Below are 15413 nucleotides of genomic sequence, written 5' to 3'. Positions count from 1 at the left end.
GTTTAGCTGAATTCACTGAAGTAAGGACACTAATTCTGGATAAGAGTGTTCACATAGGGGGTTAATCTACTTTAAATTCAGACCATTTGTTAAATCAGAATAACTTTCCTGAATGTCCCTGGGTAGACAAACCCAAAGAGAGATTGGTGCCTGGTGCTTAGGCCCTCACCAAGACTATGGAAATGAGGTGCTCAGCACCTGCTGACTTGGCAAACTGGTACTCCTGCTAAAAGGAACCCAGTACTATCAGATTACTGCACCCCCCAAGGAGGGGAAAAGTGGCTTTGCAGGGCACTAGAGGGCACAGCTGATCTGGCTTTCACCATGATGAACAACAAATAATTAAGGCTAAGATTTTATCACTGAGGTCATGGAAGTCACAGAATCCATAACTTCCAGAGACCTCTGTGAAATGTTTCGCTTCAGCACCGAGGCACCAGGGCTGCTGTTCTGATCTGCTGCAGGCAGCAGGGCCCCCCGCCCCACTTCCCCACAGGCTCCCAGTCGCTGTGGGTGACCCCCCCCCCCCAGAGCTCCTAGCCTCCATGGGTGGGTGGGGAGACCGCAGCATTCTCAGCAAGATTGAAAGGGGGGAAAAGGCTGACAATATTTAAAATAATTACAGACATTCCTGTGCTACTGGGGCTGTTAGAGAGAGACCAGAGGATGGAAGACTGACTGCAGCATGGCTGGGTGGAGGCCAGAGAACTTTGGTGCCTCCTACAGTGTGATGCGCAAGCAGCCAGCTATCAGGCCTATGCATAAGGTCACCACTATTAAGGTACCATAGTGCCAACACAGTGACAAAATAGACTACAAACTAAACATAGTCGTTAAAAGTCATGGGGGGAATTTGAAGTCAACTTCTATTCCCACACCACTCATATACTAATGACCACCCCAAGGTAACAAACTTTATCAAAGGTAAACTCTTTAGTTCACAAACACTGAGTAAATAATCCATTGGTCTAAACTAGCCTAGTGGGTGCTGCTATCTTGAATATCCTTATTCCTGAATCCCAAACATGACACATGCTAATTGGCACACTAATAGCATGTGTATTACCATTCCCTGAAGCACAGCACAAACTTCCTGGAGTGCTAAAAGGAAGAGCAGAGGATGCAACTCATGAGTTCTGGGATCTAGTCCCAGTTCTGCTACTGACCTACCGTCTGATCTCATGCAACTCATTTAGTCTCACTTTCGTTCTGTATAAAATGGGATACCACTATTTACTCAATACGGCAGGTATTAGGCTTTTAATGAATTGTCAGTTATTAAACACTCAGGTTCTTGACTGAATGTTATATAATATTAAAAATCAAAGACTATTATTTTGAAGGACAGACAGACCTCAAAATAGGGAGTCCCAGTAGGTAACCAGGGTATTTAGATAGTTTGAGACATCTGTAGAAACTACAGTATGCACACACTCTAACCTACAGCACTATTTTGTTTGTTTAATAAAATAAAGTTTGATGAAACCTTGGTTAATTCATTTAGCAGCTGGAATCCGAAAGACTTAGACACGCAAACATAGAACTAGCAGACAAATTTTAATATGCATAAAAACTGCACACACTGATTTGAATTAACCAGCCCCAAGTTCTGCAAAAAGATATAGTGAGTGTAGTAATAAATCTCCATTGTTATTAGTAACTGGGGCTTTTGAGAAAATATATTTACCAAAATCCCCAAATGACCTCCACCTCTGGTTTTCCCACTGCCTCCTATTTCATCTGAATAATTTTTTGGAATATAAACTCTGTAGTGAAGGGATTGTCTATATTGTGCATTATACAGTGCCAAGCATATTGCTGGCATGCAACAATACGTAGTCATAATCATAAACAGACTATCCAGCAGAAAAGTGCCTCTGTTTATAACTTCATGGGTGTTCACGATCCTCACCACAAGAGGGCCACGGCTTAAGCTGAAAACAAAGAGAGAATGCTAGTAAACAAATTACTGCACCACATACTTAACAGAGCATAATATACAGGTCACAGGAGCCCTGCCATGATGTATGTTTTTTTGAGGTGCCTAAGAGGAGACGCTCTTTCTTTACAAGTGATTCAGCTCTTGAGTACACTCACTGAACCAGCTCCCCTCTGGCTCCAGCACACACATGCTGTACCTATCACAGACTAGGCTTCCTCTTCTGGACTTTCTTAAAACTTAAAGCTGGCAATGACAAAAGAAAACCTGTCACACTCATTAACTCCAAGTTATGATGAAAAGATTGCCACAGCAGCAAGGTCAGTACTTCATTCCAAACCTCATCCGCAGATCCTAGAGACTACAGCAGTATGGGCATTAGAAACACTCAGAATTAGATAGATGATAGCTATCGATTGTCCCTTCTTACCAACAGTTAGGCCAGGTCTATACTACAAACTTTTGCCAGCATAGTTATGTCACTCAGAGGGTGAGGTATGATCCTTGAGCAACACAGCTGGTCTGGCAAAAGCCCTAGTATAGACAGTTACACCAACAAAAAAACCTACAAAAACCACAGCTGTTGTTACTATTGTATTACATAGACCAGGACTCCATTGTCCTAGGCACTGTTCTAACACTGAACAAAATGATGTATTTTGCTCTGGAGGCGGCGGGGGGGAGGGGAAGGGAAGGGGACGAGGACTGGCATAAGCTATACTAGCATGTAGAAGAGTAGACTTACAGCTGATGCACTCTCTCATAGCTGGGCATGGCATAGCAGGTCTTGCCCATCTAGCACTCCCCAGCAATGTTTGCTCCAGTTCCATGGTGGTCGGCCTCTTTTTTGTGACTTGGGTTTCCAGACAGGTCATGTTTAGTTCCACTTCTGCTAGGGCAACAAAGTTCGACAAAAAACTCCCAAGGGTACAAACCCTCCATCCAAGCTGCGACCCTCAATTCTGAGTCCAGTGGTCAGTCTACCCTTTCTTCAGGGCTTCCAGGGGCCCATATCTCCTTTTCAGGGGCTTCACTTGACCTTACCATTGACTGGTAGGGGAACCCAGGCCTGCCCTCTATGCTAGATTCCAGTCCAGGGCCCCCCATGACAGGCAGCCAAGTTCACTCCACCAGACTCCTTGTTTGCACTTCCCAGGACTTCTTCCTACTAAGCCTCTCTCTGGGCTTTCTCCTTACTCTGCCAGAGTCCTCCTGTGCCTCCTTACAGGTCTCTTCACTCCTACTATCAAGAAACTAACTGCAGAGTTCCTCCTCTCCCTGCAGCCCCCTACCACTCCAAACTTTCTTTGTTTAGAGCACAACCCAGCCAGTCCCCAGCTGGGTTTCATCATTAATTAGGCCTGGCCTACCCCCCCAGTGCAACCAGGTGGGCTAACTGAGCTCTCTGACTGCTGTTAACCCTGCACAAGACAAAACACAGCATTGCCAGTATAAGCTGTGTCCATGCTAGGAGTGCTTTACAGGTATCATTATATTGCCAAGGTGCTCCTAGTGTAGACCTGGCCTTAGATTTGTTTATGTGCTACCCCAGCTCTACAATGTGACTCTAGCAAAATTCCTGCTTGGGTTTTTAAAGGTGCAGCTGTCCTTCTCAGAAGTCTTGTACAGCATCCAGCCATCAGATACTATAGCAAGTGTGCCATAGAAAAGACTATGAAGGAGCTGAACATATAAATGAATAGTAATAGTATTTACTTCTCCATTTAAAAAAAAATAAAAAGAGACCTGATTGTGGATATGACAGGAATATTCAAATGGTGGGGAAAAACAGAAATAGTAGTCATCTGCTTCTAAAATAACTGGCAGCGAATTATAAAATGAACATTTTGACCTTAGCTGTAGGCAACTGGGTGAGTAGCAGCAAAAGGTGTTAAAGAAAATACAGTTATAGGAACTTTAAAGCAACTGTGCAGTACTCTATCCTGTGTAATGTTCTGTTATTTGGAAAAGCTGACCGAGAAGTACAAAGAATTATTTCAAAAGGAAGTACGAGAAAGCTATGAACATTTAGAGTTTTTTGGTTTATTTTTCACATCTATTTAAATTTGACTCATAGCCGAGGAATGGTGCTATTAAACAAACTCTTATTTTTCTAATTTATACAGAACATGTATTTTATATATAAGCCCCACCCCACCCCCATACACACACACAGAATTCAAATATGGTGTGGTTTTATTTATGTAAATTTGGGCACATTATTAGCACATTATTCATAAAAGTTATGCATGTGATCTTAAACAAGAGATGATATAATTGTGATACCATATTATTCTATATTCTGAATACGCCATATATGTCACAGGAAAACTATTTTAGGAATGTTTTTAGATTTTTTTTTTTGGTAAGTTATTGGACCTATTTTTGCATCCTCTCCCTGTAAAGGCAAATGACTTAGTTACCATCAGGGCTCAGGAGCAACTGATATCCCTTAAAAATGAACTAAAATAGCTTGTCTATTTCTAAAACGACGTTTTAAAAATCGGATGTCTCAGGCCCTCTGTGATAGAAGTGAGTGCCAAGGTTCATCAGAAAGCTGGAATCGCTCAGTACTTTTAAGATCCAGTATCTAACTATGCAGGTTAATAGATTTTAGAGTTGTGACCACTGTATATATAAACACAGCTCTACTAGCCCATGGTTCAATTTTGCCAATCCTGGCACTCAAGCATGTGTGACATTGGGAGAGGGAAATTCCACACTTGGGACAGTAGGAGGAAATATTTCTGGGGCATTTTTAATCACATAGCTCTGATTTATCACATGGCAATCACCTCCACAAATATTCCTAAAAGGTAATCTATCGATACATAGAAATTTCTGGAATATCGCTACCACAATATTCGATTTAACAGAGCACCATCTATCCAAGAAACGCAATGCACTTTACAACAGTATTATCACATCAATTTTTATAGATGAGGAAACTGAAGCACAGAGAATATAAGTGACTTGTACAAGGTCATACAAAGAATCACTGCTTATGCTGGGAAGAAAAGCAGGTTTCCTGAAAACAGAGCACTTCCCTAAGTCCTGAACAGCACATAGCTGCAATAAACACAACAAAATGGCTAAACCTGAGGCTCACAATACTGATCTGCAGGGATCAGCATCTGGAAATATCATAGACTTTGGTATAAGGGTAATACTGTGTGAACCAGAATTGTAACTACATTGTTTTCTTTTTTAAAATAAACCTTTATTTTTACTTGAACACTGGAGGAGGCAAGCTTAGTATGGGAATCGCAAATATTTACATGCCAAAATGACTTCTGGTCGAGATGGAAGAGAGTTCATTCACACTGAGACCTCGGCTTTAACCTTGTGAGAAACAAGCAGCAGAGTCTGCACTAGCTTCATTTTCTTGGCTCACTAACCCTACAGGGCTCTGGGAGTGCTGATCTCATTTTAAAAAGTGGCACTTTTGATTTGTTACACCATTTCCTTGGAAGACTTAAACTTACTCCATCAATGTAACTTAATAAATAAATTAAAAATCTTAATACTATGAATGGCTATTGCACATTCCATCTGAAGAGCTCCACTTTTTCCTCACACATTAATGAATGAAGCCATTCTGCTCTCCTGTAAAGGTAAATACTATTGTCCCCATTTTACAGATTGGCAAATTGTTGAAGAACAGACCAGTTAAAGAATTTTATGTTAGTTGTCAGAGGCCTGAGGGCCATTGAGTGATGCAAAATGATTCATTTATTCAGCAATAAACATTTTCTCTAATCTCAGTTTCATGGCTTTTCTCTTCTGATGGGGATAAAACATTCTCAGATTTGTACAACTAAATTGCAAAGTGTTTTGAGAACTTAGGGTGGAAAAAAAACCCATAATAGCAGGTGCAAATCTTATTCTATTTGCTCTGTACTGTATCAGGTGCTTGAAAACCCATGGCCAAATTTAGTGAGGACTTCAAAGGAAGCTAAACACTGCTTGTGCCAAGGGGAAAGAGGACCAGTTTCTGTGTTACTATTTAATAGCTTTGCTTCACATACAGCAACTGCTTGTCTCCTGCCATTTCAAAACTCATTTATAAATGCAGAAGTGATATTCTACTAAGTACAAAAGGGTGAATGTGGCATGCACAGAGATATTAAAACTCACCTCAAGCCATTATGCAGATGGACCCAAGAACCCTAAAACGGACTTAAAAATAGAATGGTTTTTCCATGAAAAAGAGATTTTTTAAAAGCAAGACAAAGATCTTTTTTGTTTGTTTGTTTGTTTTTTGTTGTTTTTTTTAAAAAAACAGAATTTCTAAGAGGAGTGGAAGTAGAAAACATCAGTGGGAATAAGACAGTTTAATATCAACTTTTTTAATACAAAGGAGATTAAGAAGAAAGGCAGTACACTACCTGAAATCCCATCTGGCGTTTTCCACCTGAACAAGGAATCTTTAGAAACCTTCACCAACCAGATGGTGTGCAATTTAAAAAAAAATAATAAAAGAAAGAGAGAGAAAGTCTAGGGGCACCTCCATCTATCCTGACTAATGAAAAAAAAACTTTTTGATAGATTTCAGAGTTCCAAGAATTAATCTTTCACACAATGGTGGAGATTTAATACCACACCATGGGCTCTGGGGAACTGGTCCACGTACAAAGCCTGCACAAGTTTATAAAGTAAATTTAGCAATCTGACAGAGAGTATTTCACACTGTACGGAGAAAAACTAGCAGAATAGCCTCTTGCAGCAGCAAGGAGAGATTCAGATATGCCTGTAGGAGCAGCTGTCTAATCCTTGGAAAAATAATATAACACTACTTAGTATTTTTATGGCACCTTCCATATTAGTGTTTGAGTGCTTCCCAAACATTAATTAATAAAACATTACTACTTCCTTGTAAATTCTAATCTCCCATTTTACAGATGAGGCACTGAACAGTTAAGTGACTTGCTCAAGGTCACAGTAAATCACCGTCAGACCCAAAATTAAAACCCAGATCTTTAGACCCCTGGTCTTGTGCTCGAATCACTAGACAAGATTTCCCAAAACATTCTATCGAAGTAGCCCTGTACGCTACAGCAATACTATTGTAAGTTGTGGTATTAGGGAGCAGTATTGTACTATTTAAAATTCTGTAACACATCTTACATTTTGGTTTACATCCAATGAACCACTAAGAGAACTAATGTCTGTGTGGAATGATAAACACCATCACCAGAATAAAAATGTTTCCTCAATATGTGCATGGATAGGAGCAGTTTCCTGAAAATGCTCATCCAAACTATAATGGGGATTTGTGTGTTTTTCTTCCACAGTGTGTTTTCTCCCAGAGTGCAGCCCTTAAGGTCTGACAGACTGCTCTTGAACATACAGAAGTGAACAATCCTTTAGATAATCATCATTCATGCCTTCTACCATCTCCAGTTTTCACTGTGTGTTAAGACCCCTGTGTTTACTGATGAATAGCAAGGCAGTCATGGCGCCTTGGGGACAGGAGATTAGCGGAAACCTATGCGCAGGAACAGGAACCTGGGTTGTAGCACTAGATGTAGAGATAAATAAATGTTGGTTCTCAAATATCTCAATTTCATACCAAACAAAATAAAGAAAATGCTGGCCATGAGGCTCATGAGGCTCATGATTCCCCAGCCCTCCAAGGAAACAAAAAGTGTATGGGAAAGAATGTTGTTAATGAACGGCACACAATTATGATGGAACCAACTTCCCTGGGTGATGCACTTGAGTCTGAATCTCACAACCTTTATAGAGTGCTGCAAGACACATCTATTTCCACTAGCATTTCCCAGACATGCAGTACCAAATGACTCCTCATGTCAACCGTCAGGCACTTATTATTGTAAGGAACTGGCTAAAAGGAAAAGGGAGGAGAAATCTACCTTTCAGAGGTAATTTTGATGCACTGATAATGTTGTGAAGTGCTCAGATACCTAAGGTGCTGTCTGTACTAGAATCAGTTCCCTAAAATTTCCAATATCATAATAATGGCACTTGCCCTAATGGAATGAATGGGTAATCCACAAACCTCCTGGTTGTGGTGTTCTGTCCCAACTAGTGGCACCGAGACCACTTAGAGAGAGAGATAAAGTGAGTCTTCTCTACAGCCTTAGCTCATGTGGTAGAGGCTCATGCTTTAAGCTCCAGAGGCCACAGGCTCAATCCCACCTGCCAATGACAGGGGTTTGTTGGTGTTACAAACGCATCACTGGGCACAGCTTTTTAACAGCTATGTAATCCAGAGTGGGATTTTTAAAATGCCAGCAGCTTCTCTACACTAGTGCTTCTGTTGTGGCTATCACTAGGAGGAGTTACACCATGGTAGCGATGCAGAGGAAATGTTAGGGAACAAATATAGTTCAGCCATGAGTTTAAGGCAGGTTGTGAAACTTAATGTTTGAAAAATGCTTTCAGGTCCTTGAATGAAAGGTGGTATAGAAGTGCAATGTAGTTAGTAGTAGTATTACTAAAAGGGGTTGCAGTTTCAGACAATCATTTAGCTCATCTTTTGGTTCACTTTCATTCAAATGATTTTGACATCACAGTTTCTTGTATACTAGCAAGCTACAAAATCAAATACACTGGACTATGGTATGATGGTATCATTAAGTGATTCCTGAAGAAGAGAAAAGTTGATTATAAAGGTGAAAACTATATACTGGTACATTTCAGTTTAAACACAGTTTTAGTAAAATATTAAGACCTAAGCTTTGAACAAGTAAACTTAGGGGCGTTAATTTGTACAATGGAATTTCACATGCATTTGATCTTGCACTCATATTTTCTCAGACAAAGTTCCCATTGACTTCAGTAGGACATCTACCTGGATAAGGACAGAGTAAAAACTGTGAAAGTTGTACAGAGACCTAAGGAGTTGGTCTATTATTTGCATTTACAGTACTAGACTTGTATCGTAAAGGTCCTGGGGGATGAGGGAATCATAAAGGAGCCATACAACTCACATTTTTGATGAATATAGTTCTTTAAATAAATTCTCCTTCAGCTGTGCCTCCTCAGGAAACATGCATATAATATCATATATACTCCATAGGGACACAAGTAACACGAGTGGAATGCCTTCTCACAGTGAAATACTAGAAAAGTGCTGAGCTGGCTTCCCCAAAACTTGGTCCAAACTGTGTAATCGTTTAGTGCTGCTATAAATCAGGACCACCAGTTGCAAGATGAGGTTAACATAAATAACTGGGGACAGTGAGGGAAGAATAGCAGGCATTTCAAGTGATGGGTGCAAGACCATGAGTCAGTGAATGATGAGGAAAGCATCACTCCTCCAAGACTATTTCCTTATTCTAACCACCATCAGCTCTTATTTGAGAGGCCGTGTGTCCTAGTGGATAGAGCACTGGACTGGGACTCAAGACCTCAGTTCTATTTCCGGCTGTGCTACAAGTCTGCTGTGTGACTTTGGGAAAGTTCCTTCACCTCTCAGTTTCCCCATCTGTAATATGAGGCTAACGATACCTCCTTTGTACAGCACTTTGAAATCTACTGATGAAAAGCATGATAGAAGAACTGAATGTTTTATTATTTAAAAAAAACTTTAGCGCTAACAAGATACATAATGAAAATAAACAAACTCAATTATGTGACTTTCATCTGTCTTCTCTGACTCCTTGGTCTGTATTACGTCTAATTTAAGGTCTGATCCTGCAAACACTTATTACCAAGCAAAAACCTACTCGAGGTAGTAGGCACTAAGCACTTTTTGTGACAAAAACTTTAATTATTCTGATATCTCTACAAAGTGACATGTTCACACCTAGGGTTGTATATATAACAGTAAATCAAAATAAATGCCTTACAGTAGATGTTCAAAGTCCTGCAATCCAAAACACAAAACCTTATATAAATCACCATAACAGATCTGGCGTCTTGTATTTTTTATGAGTCTAGCTATTTCAGTTCAATCCAAGAACTTTCATTTTAATTTAATGCCTATTTGGGAACCATAACTGACAGCAAAACCCCAAAGAAGAGCTCTGTGTAACCTTGAAAGCTTGTCTCTCTCACCAACAGACGCTGGTCCAATAAAAGATATTACCTCATGCACATGGTCTCTCTAATATCCTGAAACTGACATGGCTACAAGAACACTGCATACAGAAGTACCCAATGTTATTCCGAGGGTGAAAGGGATTGCAAAAAGGTTCAGAGAACTTTTCTATGATACAGGCGTCCAACTGACTCCTGAATAGAAAGGATCAGCACTTAAGCGGCTCATGGACCTTGTACAAGTCCCTCAGAGGAAAATTTCACACTTTGGGTTTAAAAACATGCCCACACATGAAGTATGAACAGAATGTTTTTAAATGCAAATGGAATGAATATATATTTTAATGACAGCGTCAGGCACAAGACATTCTCCACAAATGCATTTCTTTCATTCACCTTCAGACATTGTCATGTTCTGAGAATTATAATTTCATATGATCACCCAACTCCCACTTGCATTCTCAGAATTGTTCCCATGTATTAACACACACACAAGCTTTAGTTCTGCCCACAGATCTGGTAGACAAAAAGAAGATTGTCACTGCTGTCTTGGTATTATAAATAAAATCACTTGAATTTGTAATACACATGGAAAGGGAATAACATCAAGCTAACACTGAGAATTTCAGTGCTGTGTCACGTAACACAACGTTAAGTAAAATAAAATAAAAAAATCAGTCTATCCACCTAGATGTTTTTGAAATGAAGCTATTTTCATGTATGAAAAAGTTATCGGGAGGAAAACACGGGCTTGACTACAATACATTTTTCCTCTGTTATACCCCGTGAGTTCTATTCTTTTTCCAGCCTGCTACAAAACTGGCTTTATAATGAGTCACTAAGAGGATAGAGTCAACAAATAGCTCAGTTTCAGAACACTGGAGACTGAGAATTGTCAGTGAATGCTCTCTCTAAGCAGTTGTTCTGACTGAACAGCAGTAATAACGTTAACTCTGCTTATTGCCGCTCAGATGATATTTCTAAAAACCCTATAATCTTTTCAGATTGTGTGTTTCACTTTCAAAGTTGCCTGCTATTGCTTTTAATCCTGATTTTAATTTGGGCTCTAAAAGACCAAATACATGGTACAAAGTGTGTGTGTTCAACTTCCAGAAGACAGTATTTTAGGATTCGCATCAGAAATAGTGCTGAAGTGTGGAGTAACTGCAATGGCATATTTGTTGAAGGAAAAGAGTGGTATATTAATGCCACTTGAACACTATAATACAAATTATCATGGTAATCACTAAGGTCAGTAATAATCCACAGCAATCATACAATGGTATCTGAAGCACCATAGTTTTCCCCCCTACTTGGAACAGGAAATAACTGTGGCAACTATGTCAAGTATCAGAGGGGTAGCCATGTTAGTCTGGATCTGTAAAAGCAGCAAAGAATCCTGTGGCACCTTATAGACTAAGAGACGTTTTGGAGCATGAGCTTTCGTGGGTGAATACCCACTTCATCAGATGCATGTGGTGGAAATTTCCAGGGGCAGGTACATATATGCAGGAAAGCTAGAGAGAATGAGGTAGTTCAATCAGGGAGGATGAGGCCCTGTTCTAACAGTTGAAGTGTGAAAACCAAGTGAGGAGAAATCGGCCAAACTGGACATTCACTACGGAAAAGGATAAACAGACATAAATCAGATATTAGGAATGGCAATATACAAAAACCTGTAGGATAACACTTCAACCTCCCTGGCCACACTATAGCAGACCTTAAGGTGGCCATCCTGCAGCAAAAAAACTTCAGGACCAGACTTCAAAGAGAAACTGCTGAGCTTCAGTTCATCTGCAAACTTGACACCATCAGCTCAGGATTAAACAAAGCCTGTGAATCGCTTGCCAATTACAAAACCAGTTTCTCTTCCCTTGGTTTTCACACCTCAACTGCTAGAACAGGGCCTCATCCTCCCTGATTGAACTACCTCATTATCTCTAGCTTGCCTGCATATATGTACCTGCCCCTGGAAATTTCCACCACATGCATCTGATGAAGTGGGTATTCACCTACGAAAGCTCATGCTCCAAAATGTCTGTTAGTCTATAAGGTGCCACAGGATTCTTTGCTGCTGTGGCAACTATGTGGAGTCTATTGGCCAATTTCAACCCTTTAGTGGCAACCATTGTATGTTATCAAGGAAAACCTATCACTGTGTAGTTTGACTGACTCCTATAACTGAACAGGGAGAACTTGAAAGTTTATAATTAATCAAACACATTAAAATTAGATGATACAAGTATATGGGGGTGGGGAAGCAACGGGCAGTGTTAATTAAAGACAATCTTGAACAATTGATTTTTCTCCTCACTTATGGTTTCTGTTTTAAGGTTTTGGTTTTGTCTCCATTTCTGATGCTTCACAAACCTATAAAAAAGAATATTTAAACTGCTGAAGATTTCAGTTCAGTTAGTAATTTTTCAATCCTGAAATCTGATTATGAAGCCTAAAAATAATTATAAGATATATTAATATAGTCACTTGTATACCTGGTTAATATGAATGTAATTTTTCTATGCACATTTTAAGTTTGATCTCAGAGAACAAACAAGACATTAAGTAAAAAAACTCTCTGTCTACAGAGTCACTGACATGAGCATGTGGCTACTCGATATGTGCAAATATCGGTAGAATAATTACCCCATTTCCTTTTTCAGTTTTGATCAAATGTGATGAAATAGGAAACATTTTTCAAATACTGTATGTCAGATGGCATTACCATTTGTATATTCACTTCACTCATTGGACATCATAAAGATTATGAAATTCAATCTTTTCTATACTTGTTGTTTGTCTTGTAGCTTCTATACATAAACATCAACAGCAAAATGTCCTAATTTGGTTATCCAATCCCATACTTAGCCAGCTAAGAAAACTGCCTGATTTTCTGAGAGGATGCGAAATTTACAGCTTCCATTGAAGGCACCCAAGTTTGCCAAGTTTGGCCCAGCTGCTTTTTGTTTTCTTGGCTACAGAAAAAGATAGTATAATGAAATTGTACTTTGAGAACTCAAGCGACAGATTGCTTTCTATGTTAGCACTGCCTGTTAGTTATGTGATGGCAAGCATTCTGATTACGAGCTACATTGCTCAGAGCTTTGTAATGCAGCCATGAAAGTTCATTCTAAGCTGAAACTTGGCATGTAAATCTCATCCTGGAAGTAAATAATTTATTTGCCAATGTTTCTGAAATCAGCAAGTAATTTTCAAACCACAGAGAGGAACATTTTTTTAAATTGTTAGCTAAAACATTGTGGTGCTCTGATAAACTCAGGATGAAACATGACATTTTTGTAGGCTGTCTATAATAATACGAAACCATTAAGTGACTGCATTGCTGTGGGTTTTTTAGAGGAAAAAAAGCCAGATCAGTACCTGTTTCATTAAAAGTGGTCAGTGTTACAGAGCCCAAATCAGCAAAGGAATCATCTCTAATACTAATTCAAAGCCTCCACATCTGGAACATGGTTCCATAGTGCAAATTCTATAGAGCAAAAAGCCAAACAATAAACAAAAACAAGAAAGTTTAATAAGGAGAACTAGATACTGGTTTATTGCAGTTATTTTCCCTTAGGGAAACTAATAAAAAAATGCATCTGACTAACCTTTCCGCAGTTCAGCTGCGTCAATTAACATTAGTCATAGATTCCTTCACTGGCCAGCTGAGCAGTGGCCTACAGCTGTCCCAACTGTTTTACAAAAGTGTTTCTGAGCCTACAGTTCCTTACATTTCAAATGTGGGGAAGAAAACATCCCACTGCCTTTGTGCCAAAGCTACATCAGACACCAAAAAGGCCCTAGAGCCAGAGTGTGTAAATGGGCAGATTTAAGTGTCATAGGAGTCACAACATTCATAGCACTAGCTTCAGCAAAGCCTCTTTCCCAAGTTGTGCATACATGGTGCGATGGCAAGGGAGGCATCAGAGCCAGGGAAGGTTGTGGATAACCTGATTTAGCACTTCCTCTCAACAACATCTTCCAGTGGAGCTTGCAGTAGGAATTAAAGCCACTTCCCTCCAGCAGAAACTTCAGGGAGGACAGACAGCAACAATAATAAATTACTTATCATCATCTCCTCCTCACATGCTACTTACTTGTCCCCTCCTTGCACCATTGCTGTAGTATGAGTGCTCCCATGTATTTTAAAATAGCAACCATCACCACCATCACTTCAACCTATCTTTCCTGGTCACCCTTGCCAGCCTGTAGAAATAGATTCTTCATTTATAATCGAACTCATTGAAGAAAAGATGACAATTTTCAGGAGAAAGTTTTTCTCTTAAATTTTCAGTTTTTCAATTAAAATTAGATTTTTGGGGCTTCTGAAATCTATCTTCAGTAATTTTTCCTTAAACAGAGAGTTCTGAGGGTTTTGTTTTCCTGTTTTATAAAAAAAAAATTAAAACTGTCCTTTATAATGTTTGGTTAGATCAAAAATCATTTTTCAATGAATAATAGTTTATCAGTTGAAGCTGGTAAAAAAAAAAAGTCTAATGTTTTATGTTAGTTTTCTAGTAGATCTTTTAGAAAAAAAATCCAGTCTTGATTTAAAAATCATCAGTAATGAAGAGTCCACCAGCACCCTTGGTAAATTGTGCCAGTGATTAATTGCTCTCACTGTTAAAAATTCATGCCTTATTTTCTTCTGAATTTATGTAGTTTCAGCTTCCAGCCATTGGATAGCATTAGATTAAAAAGCCCATTATTAAATATGTATTCCCCATGTAAATACTTATAGACGGTAATGAAGTCACCCCTTAACCTTCTCTTTGTTAAAGCTAAAAATAGATTGAACTCTTTGGGCTTGTCTACATCAGAAAGTTGCAGCGCTGGTGAGGGAGTTACAGCGCTGCAACTTAGGAGGTGTACACATCTGCAGGGCACCACCAGCGCTGCAACTCCCTGTTTGCAGCGCTGGCCGTACTCCCGTTTTGTCTCGGGTGTAGAGGATCCAGCGCTGGTGATCCAGCGCTGGTAATCAAATATAGACACTTACCAGCGCTTTTCTTGACCTCCGTGGAATAAGCAGGTATCCCAGCATACCTGAGGAAGCCTCTGGTAATCAAGCTGGTCTCCTTCCCCGGTTTGCTCTCGCGTTCCCCGAACCCCGAGCAAGCAGGTCTCCTTCCCTGCGGTTTGCTGGGTGGTTCCGGGAACGCGAGAGCAAACCGGGAAAGGAGACCAGCTTCGCCGCAGTTTGCTCTCGCGTTTCCCGGAACCACCCTGCAAACCGCAGGGAAGGAGACCTGCTTGCTCGGGGTTCGGGGAACGCGAGAGCAAACCGGGAAAGGAGACCAGCTTCGCCGCAGTTTGCTCTCGCGTTCCCCGAACCTCCCTTGAAGCCGCCCAACAGCGCTGCAGTGTGGCCACATCTAACACCACTTGCAGCGCTGGTTGCTGTAAGTGTGGCCACTCTGCAGCGCTGGCCCTATACAGCTGTACTAATACAGCTTTAACAACCAGC

The 15413-nt window shown here is 40.1% G+C and overlaps 1 protein-coding gene across 4 annotated transcripts in view; it reads right to left on the bottom strand.

Annotated features, from left to right (window-relative positions):
- The window catches only part of ARHGAP24 (Rho GTPase activating protein 24), a 430833-nt gene that overhangs the window by 202075 nt on the left and 213345 nt on the right, over positions 1–15413 (bottom strand). The gene's annotated exons all lie outside the window — the stretch shown is intronic.

The sequence above is a fragment of the Gopherus flavomarginatus genome, chromosome 3 (assembly GCF_025201925.1).
Source record: "Gopherus flavomarginatus isolate rGopFla2 chromosome 3, rGopFla2.mat.asm, whole genome shotgun sequence".
NCBI lineage: Eukaryota > Metazoa > Chordata > Testudines > Testudinidae > Gopherus > Gopherus flavomarginatus.
The sequence above is the reverse complement of the archived record's forward strand: the minus strand, read 5'-3'. Positions and strand labels throughout refer to the sequence as shown.